At 35.2% G+C, this 13,644-nt stretch overlaps 1 long non-coding RNA gene across 1 annotated transcript; it reads right to left on the bottom strand.

The window, feature by feature from the left end:
- Positions 1-422: 422 nt before the first annotated feature.
- Positions 423-13,418, bottom strand: LOC144316780 (uncharacterized). Its single transcript, XR_013382629.1, has 3 exons — positions 13,218-13,418; positions 8,194-8,282; positions 423-2,544 (listed from the first exon to the last, which is right to left on the bottom strand). It is a non-coding gene; the product is annotated as an uncharacterized LOC144316780 (long non-coding RNA).
- Positions 13,419-13,644: the final 226 nt, after the last annotated feature.

Here is a 13,644-nt window from a genome sequence, read left to right as displayed (position 1 = left end):
TGTCCAGTGCAAAAGTATGAACTTAAATATACAATCTCATGCCATGCACAACACCAAAATGGGATAACTTACCTTAATATAAAACATAAAACTAGTGGAATATAGAAGAAACATTTTTTGATCCTGAGTCAGGCTAAGTTTTTTTGATATAGCACCAAAATAACAATCCATAAAATAAAATAATTAAGTCGACTTCATCAAAATTAAATACTTCTCTTTAAAACACAAATAGAATGAAAAGATATGCTATAGAATTGGGGAAAATATTTGCAAAGTATGGATGTAATAAAAAGTCTTGTATCTAGAATATATAACTGACTCAAAATAATTTTTAAGGAAACAACAATAAACATACAAATATTGGAACAGAAAGTTTATCAAGAAGATACATGAATGATCAATAAACATAAAAAGATACTCGATATAATTAATCATTTCATTAAGTAAATTAAATTAAAACCATAATGATATACCATTAGGAATAAAATAAGAAAGACTGACTATACTAACTTTGGATGAGGATGTGAAAGAACTGGAACTCTCATTCAATACTAGTAAGAATGTAAAAGTGGTACAACCACCTTGAAAAACAGTTTGGCAGTTTCCTTAAAAAGTTAAATATCCATCTACTATATGATCCAGCCTTTCTACTCTTAGGTGTTTATCCAAGAGATCAGAAACACAGATGGTGTTTGGAAACAATCCAAATTCTGTCAACAACTTAATAATGAATAAACAAATTGCGATCATATAGAAATATTCCTTTTGTTATATTGTGTTAATGTGGTAACTACAGACTTATATTGGAACTGGGCCTATTCTTATTAAATTTGATATTAATGTGGATTGTATCCCTTTTAAAATAAAATATAGGGTTAATCATCCTCAATATATCATTTTGTAATTTCATCAAGTCTTGTGTTTTAAAGTCCTTTTAGGTATATTGTGATTTCTGGATTTCTGGATGGGCAAGTACCCTAGATAAAAGGATAGATTTTACGACCAGCCACCCTGGGTTCATTATAACTCTGGCATTATCCAGCTGTGAGGCCTTAGGCCATTTACTTAACCTCTTTACCTTCAGTTTTCTCAGCTGTAAAATGATTAAAGTAATAGTAATATTTCTTAAATTTAGTGTGAGAATTAAATATGTCAAAGCTTATGAAGAGCTTTTACAAGTGCCTGACCCATAACAAGCAATATATAAATGTTTGTTATTATTCTTATTGTTATTCTGATAACAATACTCCATTTTTCCATTTAGGCATAACTTTCCCTTTCCACCTTCAGTCCATATGTGGTAAGGACGATGTTCTTTCCCTTTTTCCAGGAAAGTTACTTAGACCTAATAAGGAAGAACATCCCATTCCTATGGCCAAAGTGATTTGAATAGGGATAGAAAGAGGACCCAATCAGAGGTACTTAAATACAATGAAACTTTTGCAACCTTGGGATAAAGAGATGAGCCTAATAATTGTATCCACATAAGTCTGTCGGTGTACTGCCCACAGCTTATGGTGGCATTTATATTTTTCAAATGTAAAGTAAAACTAAGGAGAATAAGCAATAGAGACTTTATGTGGCCAGAAAAGCCTAAATCATTTACTATCTGTCCAGCATGACAAAATATGTGCTGTGCCCTGATGACTACTGTGTCATTTCCTATGCTCCCCTATTTCATATGGAGTTGATTTTATCATATTTAATTATTATCTTTCTACCATGTATGTTGGATGGGATGGGATGCCTGCAGACACTATGTGGCATGATGTTGAAATCTCTGGCATTTGGAGTTGTACACAGGAATGGAGTAAGACTTTTGTCTTGGTTAAGGAGTCAGCAAATGCTTTTTAGAGATGTGAACAGTTTTGGCATATTTATGGGACGTGTGTGTGTGTGTGTGTTTCTACAGATACGTACATAAGAATGTGTGTGCATGTACATTTGTATGTATGAGAGAAACAATAAAAATATGGAAGCTACAAATAACTTCTGTTTGTGTCAAATACCATTCAGTCTTCTCTTTTTTGTTCTTTAGTAGGTTTCTCTTCTAGGGTCAAGTCTATCCCCATTCTTATCTCATGTGTTCCCAAGGGAGTTGACCTTATCCTTGGTTACTCGGGCATAAACGATCAAAGCATTTCATATACTGATTTGATAGGGGTAGGCAGATTACTCATGTGCTTCTTTAACCAATGAAATTAAATGAGACTTTTTCTGGAGGTTCTAGAAAGGAGAACTTCACTCTCTGTTCATTAAATTTCAACCTAAAAGAACAATAGCAACAAGAGCTACACAGCTCATTTTGCGACTGCTTAAGACCTAAAAAGAATACTCAAATGGAGTAAGTGGAAGAGAGGGAGAGAGAGAAACGAGTTCCTTGTGACATCAGTTAAGCCCTGGATCAAGTCAGCTGAAGTCAAATAACCTTGGGTTCTTCAGTCACTTGAGCCAATAAATCCATTTCAATATTAAAAGCCAGTTCAGTTGCAGTTTTGAGATATGCAGCATCTTTACTCCCCGATGAACACAGTGAAGGTTTTTCTGCTCAAAGCACATAAAAGTAAACACATGAATACATACATAGATAAACAAATACATAAATAAAACCAATCAGCACTCCTCCCTTTACAGGATCCAACCTAATTTGTACTCCTCATTAATTAGGGCGCTCAAAATCATATTTTTCCACAGTTCTAAACTCCGTGAGTTATTTCCAATTTTCCAATTGACCTGATTACATCAGGTACAGTCATTATTAGAATGAGTTATCCACAGTAAGTGCTGAGGAGCTCTTACAGCCAAAAGGATGTTTGAAGTCTGGTCTACAGCCAAGAAATCTACTCTAAAGAAGCTTTCCCAATTTTTTGTCAAATTGCCTTGGAGAGAAATGTTTAGAGCAATCACTAATAATGCAGAATTGTTTCACTGAATGATGGCTTACAACTAATGAAAACTTTGTAAAAATAAACAAACAAACTCCCATGATTATCTGGCCTCTCAGAAACATCCAGAGACTGGATATGGTCTTGAATTACTGTGTCGATAGGCTAGGGAGACTTTACTTATTAAAATAATCCCTCAAGCACAGGTAGAGAAATGATAACCTGGCATGATGACCCTGAGAAAATTTAGCTTTGCATAATGTTGAAATTTCTGTGACAATCTTATCATATGGGACAGTATTTCAATTCACCATGCATGTGGCTTTTCATCAGCCAATGCAAATTTAGGAGTAAATACCACTGACATTTAGTATTGTCCACCATTGGCAGCCCTTTGATCTATGCCATCCAGTTTTAGTTAACGTGATAGCTATCTTTCTGTTCTATATATACTTAGGTATTAAGGGGAACTTTTGCTCAAGAAATATGGTCACCAGGGTTTGACAATCCTATTCTCCTTTGCTCTTAAGAAGTTAAGGGTAAGGGGGTGCCAGGCTGTCTCAATCAGGGGAGTGGGCAGCTCTTGATCGCAAGGTAATGAGTTTGAGCCCCACATGAGGTCTAGAGATTATTTAAATAAATACAAATTAAAAAAAATAAATCTAGGGTTAAAGTGAAAAAGTTTTATTCAAATTAACTAAAGGACTAAATGGGTAGTTTGTGAAATGCCAGTGGTCTAGCTATATCCACTCGAATCCTCTCCACCATGGGTAACAGCATGTTGGTAGCTGGAGCCATCGAGGTAGCTCCTCATGACGGGTTGTCCCCTACTAGGTGGGCACTCTCAGACAGCAGCCATTGAAGGAAAGGTCAGGACACACCATAAGGCTGAGAGCCACTGCCCACCTCTGGAACTGTCTACCTTCTAGCTTATTGCAGTATGAGTTTAATGAAACATTCTCATTGTTTAGGCCACTTTTAGCTGGGTATTCTATTTCTTAGAGCCAAAAGCATTCTAACTGAACAAGGGTTTTTGATTCCTCAAAGATGGTAACAGGGAGGGATCCCTGGGTGGCACAGCGGTTTAGTGCCTGCCTTTGGCCCAGGGCGGATCCTGGAGACCCGGGATTGAATCCTACGTCGGGCTCCCGGTGCATGGACCCATGGACCCTGCTTCTCCCTCCGTCTATGTCTCTGCCTCTCTCTCTCTCTCTCTGTGTGTGACTATCATAAAAAAAAAAAAAAAAAAAAGATGCTAACAGGGAGAGACCTGGACACACGTTGATCAGAATTATAGTGTTGGAAAACAGGCTTAGGAGAAGCAAAAAGGAGCGTGAGGGGGACGCCTGGGTGGCTTAGCAGGTGAGCATCTGCCTTTGGCTCAGGTCGTGATCCCAGGGCCCAGGATCAAGTCCCATATCGGGCTCCATGTGAGGAACCTGCTTCTCCCTCTGCCTATGTCTCTGCCTCTCTCTGTATCTCTCATGCATAAATAAATAAAATCCTTAAAAAAAAAAAAAAAAAGAGCATGAGGACTATGGGAAGGCTGATCACAGGAGGTGGATCATATCAAAACAGCTCAACTGTTAGAAGTCACTCACTGATGCCTTCTAATTAATTGTATTCCCAGTTTAACAGTAGTCTTGATCTCTCCCAAAACCAGAATATATAAAAAATTATGCCTAACGTGGAACATCTTTTAAATGCAGTTTCAAGATCCTAATTCTTAGTTCTCATACCATTTCTGATATGCATTAAAGTCTGGTAAACTCCTTAACACAACCTGAACTCCATAAAAATAACATGATTACAACAAAGAGCAAGCTCTCACATAGAGCATTGAGAAAAACAAAAATAAAATAGACAACATATATGCAAATGTGTTCTACCTTACATAAAGTACATATAAAGTATCCTCTTACTTTGAAGGAAGAAAATGTAGAAGAACTTATTATGAATTGTTTTTTTGACTTCTAAGAATTTGAGAGTATTTCTAATTGCTTCTTAGTATCTGTTGATCTCTTTCCATTTGAGGGAATTATAAAAAACTATTATTCTATTTATCGTAGCTATATAGCATCTGTGTTTGATATTATTCTCATTTAATTTTTGCAAATAAACTCAGAGATTCTCCCATCAGTGCATATTTGCAAATATTAAAAATAAATATAAAATAAATAATAAATAATGCACATCATTTTTATTGCTTTCAACCTCTGTCTCATTTGTTTCTCAGATCAGTGACCTACAGGCTCCCAAGAAGTCTTTCTGCAGGGCACACATTACATTAAGCATAATGCAGAAGGCACGATGGAAAAACATTTCCTGTGGTCCTTTAAATGAGTGCATATGATTATAAAATTTATTTATTCATATAAATGTTAAAATATTACAATGCAATCTTTATTGATATTTAAATGAAATTGATTCAGTGAAAGTGAAAATTAGAAGTAGTCCTTCATAAAAATGATAAACTCAATGAGAGAAGAAATTCATGTGAATTTGAAAATAATAAATGAATTGTACCAAGTCTGAATTTCAAAAATCCTAATAATGAATTAAAAATAATGAGCTAACATTTATGGACTACTCACTTGATGCTTGTTGACTTTTAAAATCATTTTACAAATGTCATATCTAAATAATTTATATGTTTACATGTTAAATTCAATTATTATAAAATTTTAGCAAGAAATTATTTACCATTAAATGGGAAAAGCAAGTACTTTGTATGGATATGACTACCTAGAGTTCAAAATAATTGTTTAAGTTCTGTTCCTGAGTCTACTCAGCTAAATCTACCTGAAGTCATTTGAGGGATAATTAAGTTAGTTGTCAGTCCAAACATATGAGCTTAATCACTAATTTTGGAAGAAAAAAAGGAAGTTTAGAAGTGACTTAAATCCATATAGAAATGGCTGATAAAAAATTTAATGTAAAATTAACATGTATATTATTTATTTATTTAAAATATTTTTTTAAATTTATTTATTAGAGACACACAGAGAGAGAGGCAGAGACACAGGCAGAAGGAGAAGCAGCCTCCATACAGGGAACCCAATGTGGGACTCGATCCTGGGTCTCCAGGATCACTCCCTGGGATGAAGGTGGCACTAAACCGCTAAGCCACCTGGGCTGCCCAACATGTATATTTTTAAATTAAAAAGTTGCATTAAAAAAAAAAAGTTGCATTAATGCATCATTAATGTCTTAATAGATGCCAAATATATTCAGACTTTCTATGAATTTGTATTGCTCTATTTTTGTAGCATGGTTATCATCCTTCCTTAAGACAGCCTTTGAAACAATATCTTATGTAAGCAAGTCCAATAAAAAAGACAGAATGGCTCACAGGGATCCAGAAATATTCACTTCAACATCCACCACCAGTAAACTGTGAATCATTCTTACCTCCCCTCGTCCAGGGATTGTGCAGAACCCTAAGTAAGGAGTGCTTGTAGCATATTTACTTTGATTTCTTCCATTGTCTTTACAAAGGTATTGGTATCAACATTAAGGTGCCTCTGACTCATTTATACAGTTTTATAATAAAGGGAACAAGTTATAAAAATCTGGGAGAGTAGTTATATCTTGCCAAATTTTATATATTTTTGTGTAAAAATATTTGTAAGCATTTGCCACATTATAAAATTGTTGGTAAATAGAATATTAGTCTCCGTAACTGCTTATATACACTATTGTTATTACCTGTGGTTTTACATATATCCTTATACATAGATAGATGGCAAAGCATTTGGAGATATTAGATAAGGAAGTTATTCCTCACTACAGTATCTTGAGAAGTTTTTTTTTTTTTCAAGTTTAAATCCTCAATCTGATTATATTTTTTTCTTCCTCAATCCGATTATATTTTTTCTTTTTATTTTTTTATTTTAGCAGCTCATCTAATTTTCCACGAATTATCTTGTCTCCCTTTCTTTATTCTGCTAATGTTACCTCCTTTTTTGAAAGAATGGAGGTTACCAGGCTCGGATTTACCTTAAATCTCATCTCTCTACATTCTAACATTCATACTTATAGTAGCTTTTGTTTTTCTTTGAACAGTTTCAAAAGTAGATTTGCTTTGTTTCTATTATTTTCTTTGATTAAGTTTCGTTTGTTTGTTTATTTTTTACCCATCGTACAATGACATTTTCTCTCAGGTCATCAATTTTGTCACTCTAACTTGATGCTTATACTCTGCCTACACATATATTTAAGGTTTTTCATTCTAAATATAATACTAATTTCTCAAAAAATCAGCTCATCATCCATATTTCTTTTCATTGCCTAAGCATAAAAACCTGAACTTCCTTATCATTGTTCTATAAAAAGCTTAATGGATCATCAGTCTTCTCCAAAAATCTTCCTGGAAATCCCAAGGTAGTGTTAACATGTTCCACTAACCTGTCCTGGCTCATATTTGCATTCACAGCCTCCTATCTGGTTGTAGACTTACGTTCTACTTATCCTTTTTTACAGTGTGATATCTCCACCATCTTAATTTGGATTTACTCAGGCTGTAGTTGCCCTCCCCTATATTTCTTTGGCTTATATGTAGGCAAAAAATTATTTTCTCCAATTTACATAGTGAAAACAAAATCTAGGCTACACAAGAGTTAACAAAACCTACCTGAAAGCTGAAAGATTTTAAAAATTTAATGACACTATAAATACATTTATAATTAAGCGCTAAAAGTGCTACTTTTCTATTCTGAAAGTGCAAGCCCTTTATAGGGCTCCACTAATAGGTGCTTCTATGTCCAGCTCCTAGCGTGCCTACCTCTGATCAGATCAGTTCCCTACCTGCTCTCATTTTATGACTATACTTTAAGCTCATGAACCTGCTCTTGGAAGTGACTTGTTTACCTGAAAATGGAAGCAATTTTCAGCATGCTTCTACTCAGAATCTAGTTACCATCTAAGTTCTTATCTCTGTCAGAACCAGTAAGTAGGGCCAGAGCCTTATTACTTATGTCTCTCAAGATATACCTCTTCATACAAGTATCTGCTTTTTCCTGAGGAAACTCCAGCCATTACCCTGAGGTGTTACTTTGCTTCAATCAGTCAATACAATAAATAAGAGAAAGCCAATATATCACTGTCCTCCACAAAGATCTAAGGGATTCAGTCTCAAATACCACTACACATAGGACATCAAAGATCAGTATGTTTCCATTTTTTTAACAGTTTCTCCTCCCACTCAAAGATAAAGTTTTGGCTGCCTGCTGGGGATATGGCTCTTGTGAAAAAGTGTTTGAATACATCATTCATGCAGTCATGTAAAAAATATTTATGAAGTACTTACTTGTTGTGAGAACGTTTGCTAGCTCTTGAAATGTAACAGCAACACAATCAATGAAGATAACAACTTCCTGTGGAGTTCATATTCTGATGCTAGGAGGCAGACAATAAACATACATAATTTTTTAGCTTTTCAGAAGGTATTAAGTGATATGGGGAAGAAGGTGGAGGGAATGGAGCCAAGTAAGGCACTAAGGAGCATTTGAAAAAGATACATGTTAAAGAAGATCGTCAGGCTCCATTTGAGAAAGTAGTTTTTGAAGAGGATTTGAAAGAGCTGAGGGAGTTAACATAGTGAATACTTGGAGACAGAGCACTGTAAAACATAGATACAGCAGTCCCCCTTATCCATAAAGGACATGTTCCAAGAATTCAGTGAATGACTGAAGCCACGATAGTACTGAGCCTCATGTATACTGTTTTTTCCTATACATGCCTATGATAAAGTTTAACTTATAAACTAGTCACAGTAAGAGATTAACAACAATAACTACTAATAAAATAGAAGTTATAACAATATTCTGTAATAAAAGTTATATCTTTCTCAAAATATCTTACTATATTCTACTCATCCTTCTTCTTGTGATGCTGTAAGGTGATAAAATGCCTGTAATGAGATGAAATGAGGTGAATGACATAGGCATTGTTTCATAGCGTTAGGCTACTATTGATCTTCTGACAATAAGTCAGAGGAGGACCATCTGCCTGAACCGCAGTTGACCCCAGGTAACTGAAACCTCAGATAAAGGAAAACTACTGTTCAGGCAATGCAAACACCCTAAAGTGAGAGCATGCCTGATGTGTCTGGAAAATAAAAAGGAGTTGAAATTAACTCTAACGACAAACAAGAGGGAGTGCACAAGGAAATAAATTCAATGATGTAATGGAAAACACCTATATGGGGTTCATAAGCTATTTTAAGAACTTAGATTTCTATTCTGAGTGAAATAGTTGAATTTTGTGAAGAGGGTTGGCATAACCTGGCATACATTTTTCATGAATAACTCTGATTGTTTTTGAGATTACACTCTAGCAGAAGAAGGGTAGAGGCATCCGGAGGAGCTAGGAAGACATTGCAGTAATCTGAGCCAGAAATTACAAAACCCGGGGCCAGAATAGCAGCAGTGAATGACTATTTCCAAGGCTAGGACAAATTACATGTGAGTTATGAGAGAAAGAATCCATGGTGAGCCAGAGTGAGAGTGAGAAAGAGCAACCAGGAAGCATGATTATCATCAATAGAGGTGGGAAAAGCTGGAGACAGTGAAGTTGAATGGAGTTTAGTTTGGGACATGAAAAATGTGAAATATCTATTTTACAATAGGGTAAGAGCCCAGAAAGTTGGATGGAGAAATGAAGTTGAAGCTTGGAAAAGAGGTCTGGAGAGACATATCTGGACACTAAATTTCATAATGCTGGACAAGACCATCAAGGGATAAGAGGGACAAGAAAGTAGATGAAAAAGAGGACCAAAAGGAGCTCTGGAATTTTAGAACAGCAGAGATTTGAAAGAAATAGGTGACTGAGGAGAGACAAGGGATATAGGAATAAAATCAGAAAAGAGAATGATATCCTCAAGTTAAGAGAAGAAAGTTTATCAGGGACTAGGGAATGATAAACTGTGCCAATGCTGTTGAGAAGTCAAATAATTTGTGTAATGACAAATTAGTATCAGGTTTAGAGGCACAGAGGTCACTGTTGACTTTGACAAGAGCAGTTTTGATGGAGTAGCAGAAATATTCTAAGAAAAAATGAGAGGATGAGAGATGCAACAAGTACTGTGGCTACAATGTGAGGCAAAGAAATAATCGCAAATATATATTTATATTTTTTCTTATAAACAAAATAATTTTAAAGACTGTCAACTCCATAGACAAATTTATAAAATAAATGTTTTACTAAGGACAATTTGTTTTTCAGGGTTGCAAGTCTGTCCTTAATGAAAAAACTTTTTTTATATTACTATATAGTACAATTTGTCCTTGAAATCATAGGCCCAAAGTCCCTTACCTTCATCTATCTTATACTGGACATTAACCAACTAGGATTTAAATAAAAACTTGAAACATTAAGAAAAATTCCTGGATTTTCAATAAAGTAACAAATAGGACAATGATACATAGGACAATGCACGTTCTAAGGCTTATCAACTGATAAACACACATTTTAGTTATTTTGAATATCATACTTTAAAATAAAAGTTGTTTTTGTCCTTATTCTAAAAAATATTTGCATCATATTTTTATAAATAAAGACTTATTTATTTTGTTTCTGGGTAATTGTGGAGTAAGAAAATTAGTTTATCTTGAAGGTAAATTAAGACTTATTTTTTGTAAGGTACTAAAACTTTTTGAAATTTTAAAGCTATGAATTTTTATAGAAGGTCATTTTCATTAAAAAGTGTAGGATTTATGTCCTGTCATTACATGGAAAATTTTTTGGGATTTTGTGTCATCAGTTGACAACCAAGTCTACTTTTTTTATTCCCTAGTACCTAATTTCTGGAAATAGTATCAGTATGTTAGGCTGTGGATTCCCACAGATTCAAGGCTTAGATTATGGTTTGGAGAGAAAACACCTAAGGCAGCAAAGCCAGACAGGTAAACAGAACCAAGAGCTGAGCTAGAGCCAAGTCCAAAAAGGAAAGAGGATAATTCAAGAATTCTACAAACTAAAGGGACCAGAAGCTGATATTAAAACTAGAGTAAACATTAGGACTCCAGATAGTTTGTTGATGAGTGGTTGACTGTAGTCAGAAAAGAAAGTGAAGAAAGGTGATGTAGAAAATTGTTTCCAGTTCATGTTAATGTATCAGCAAAGACATTTATGTAGGTAGACAAATTTATGTAGGCACTAGATGAGATTTATGTAGATTACAAGAATTCATTTTAGATCTTTCATTCAAAAACGAGTTATTCTCCGTATTGTAAGCTTTGCGCTGAACATTGGATACAATGTGAAAAAGGTAGACCTAAATTATATGATAAATATTTACTGAGTATCTACTATGTGTCAGAGGTAAATGATGAATAAAGTCTCTGACATTAAGGAGTTTATACTCTTTGAGAAAATAGAGTTGCAAAACTCATTTCAGTAAGTGGACATACAAATGAGAATGAAACAGAACAAAATAAATGTCAAACAACAATACATTTTAGCTACATAGAGAAACCAGTGCATATATAAATGCTTCATTTCAAGAATGCGACAAGAAGAAAAGGCTGAAGAGGCCAAATCAAAATGTTCTTTAGTAGGGACATTTTTCCATAGAAGAGAATGGTTAGCTAATCATTGTTAAAGTGTATATGAAAAAAGGAAAGTCTAAAAACCCTTAGAATTCCTTATTCTAATTCTCTATGCAATTCGTTAGGTGAGGATCTAACTTCTAAGTATAAGACTGCCCAAAGAATCTCATTGACCATCAAAATAAAGGGCTCTAAATAACTACTTTCAGAGACAGGCAAATATACAAAAAACTGCTGAAGCAATTATACAATTAGCTAAAGATAATTGCAAAAACAGACATAAACACATACACAAACAAAAGCCCTGCAGGCAAAACACAAAATAACTTCCCACAGCCAAAACATTTCTGAATTAATTACACAACCATCCCAGCCTTTCTAAAGAGTTGGTCATTTTTCACTCACAATATAATCCCCGCCATGGGATTCTTCAAAAACAATCATGAGATTTCTCAAATATAAAACAGTGGTCAACTATAATTAGTCATGTGATTCTTCAAAGATCCAGGAATTCTTCAGACATAAAGCACTGACAAGAAACCGTTTGTAAAGCCCTGGCTCCCCATGGAGACCCCCCCCCCCCAATATCAAACCACTTCTGTAGACTCTCACTCTGAAGTTTGTTTACCTCCTGACCAAAACCATAATTCAAATCCTGAGTTTGGACTGATCCCAAATTCAACAGAACAAACATCCTTAAGAAAGCTACAAAACTTTAATAAACAAGGACTCTGAAAATGAGCTCCGTTTGCTGAGTAGCAGCAAAACTTCACTAATTGATCACAGCATCAAAAAAAAAAAAAAAATTGGAGAGACACAAATCATCGTAACATCAAATTTGTTGGGTCTTTTTAAAACTTCAATTCAGTCATGGCACTAGCTTTACTTGAATGGGTCCCCATGAGGCAAGCAAACATTTGTGAAATACTTCCAATAATTCAAAAATATTTTTTGACAAATTATTATTTGTACATTTCAATGTTTATTTCCAGCCTGCTGCAAAATGAGAGCATCATGCAGGTCTGTTTCAAAATTTCTTCTCCAAAAAGATGTTCTTTTGGTGACAAGGGAATAGTTAGATAATAATAGGTAGGTGAAAGATAAGGAAAAACAAATAAGGTAAAAGGTCATGGTCAGCTGAGAGTCAGCTGGATGGGTGAGTTGTTAATTTCTTATTTGGTCATAATGTCATTTAGCTCCATCAGAAAATAAAATATTTTATCAGAAATGCCAATCTCTTCCAAGAAAGAGGTTTGAAAAGTAGATTCTATTCAAAAGTTATAGGAGACATGAAGTTTCTGGTAATTTTTTGTTCACGGTGGTAAGTATAGAAGTCTTTTATTTATTGCCTATTCATTGCATGTGTACTTCGTGTTGGGTACTATGTTAGGAAATGAGGATGTATTTGGGGAACGGGAAGATCGGTGGTGGTGCAAGCAGGGGTGAAAGATGTCACATAAAGCAGTTGAAAAGATCCTTTTAAATCCTAGTGGAGTAGGTCTTAAAAAGCTTCAGAGGAGGACAATGCAGTTAGTGGAAAAGTATGACAAAAGCCCACTGAGATGAAAAAGAAGGTGGTAGGAACTGGAAGCCAGAATGCCAGTCTGGCTAGAAAACAGAGTTTAGGCTAAATGTACAAATTGCCAGGGTCCAGATGACCCAGCACTGCCAGACCAGGAAATTGACTTTTTCTAAAAGTAATAGAAAGCCGTAGAGTTTTGAGCAAAAGCATGGAATAACCTGATTTTATTTTCTAATTTATTGATTGATCATATAACTTTACCTTGAGTTTGGTCTATTCTTTGATCATAGTCTGGTACCTCCTTCTTTTGTGTTCCTTTGAAAACAAACAAAAACCCTGATCAAACCCCTCACTTTCAGATTCTAAAGTCTAGGCCAGTTTAAATCTTTGTTCTCAGATTTGTAGCCTGCATCTTCTCCCTTGATTTGAGAGTGGGCTGGAACCAGCTCCCTGAAGGCACAGAGTCAGTTGGGGGCGAGGGGAGTGGTTCAGTGGTTGTGGGACAAACTCCAGACCTTTCTTTCCACGGTCTATTTTGCTTCGCCTATCAGTAGTTTTTGCTGCTTCACTGGTCACCAGGAACTGGGCCTCGATGCCCTCTTCAGGGCAGAACTTCCAGTGCTGGCATTTTCAGAGGTATTGTGAACCCTTCAAAGGGCTCTAGAGGAGTTTGTCCATGGCTATGTCC

Source organism: Canis aureus, chromosome 7 (assembly GCF_053574225.1).
Source record: "Canis aureus isolate CA01 chromosome 7, VMU_Caureus_v.1.0, whole genome shotgun sequence".
Taxonomy (NCBI): domain Eukaryota; kingdom Metazoa; phylum Chordata; class Mammalia; order Carnivora; family Canidae; genus Canis; species Canis aureus.
Note: the sequence above shows the minus strand (reverse complement) of the source record. Positions and strands in the feature narration are given on the sequence as shown.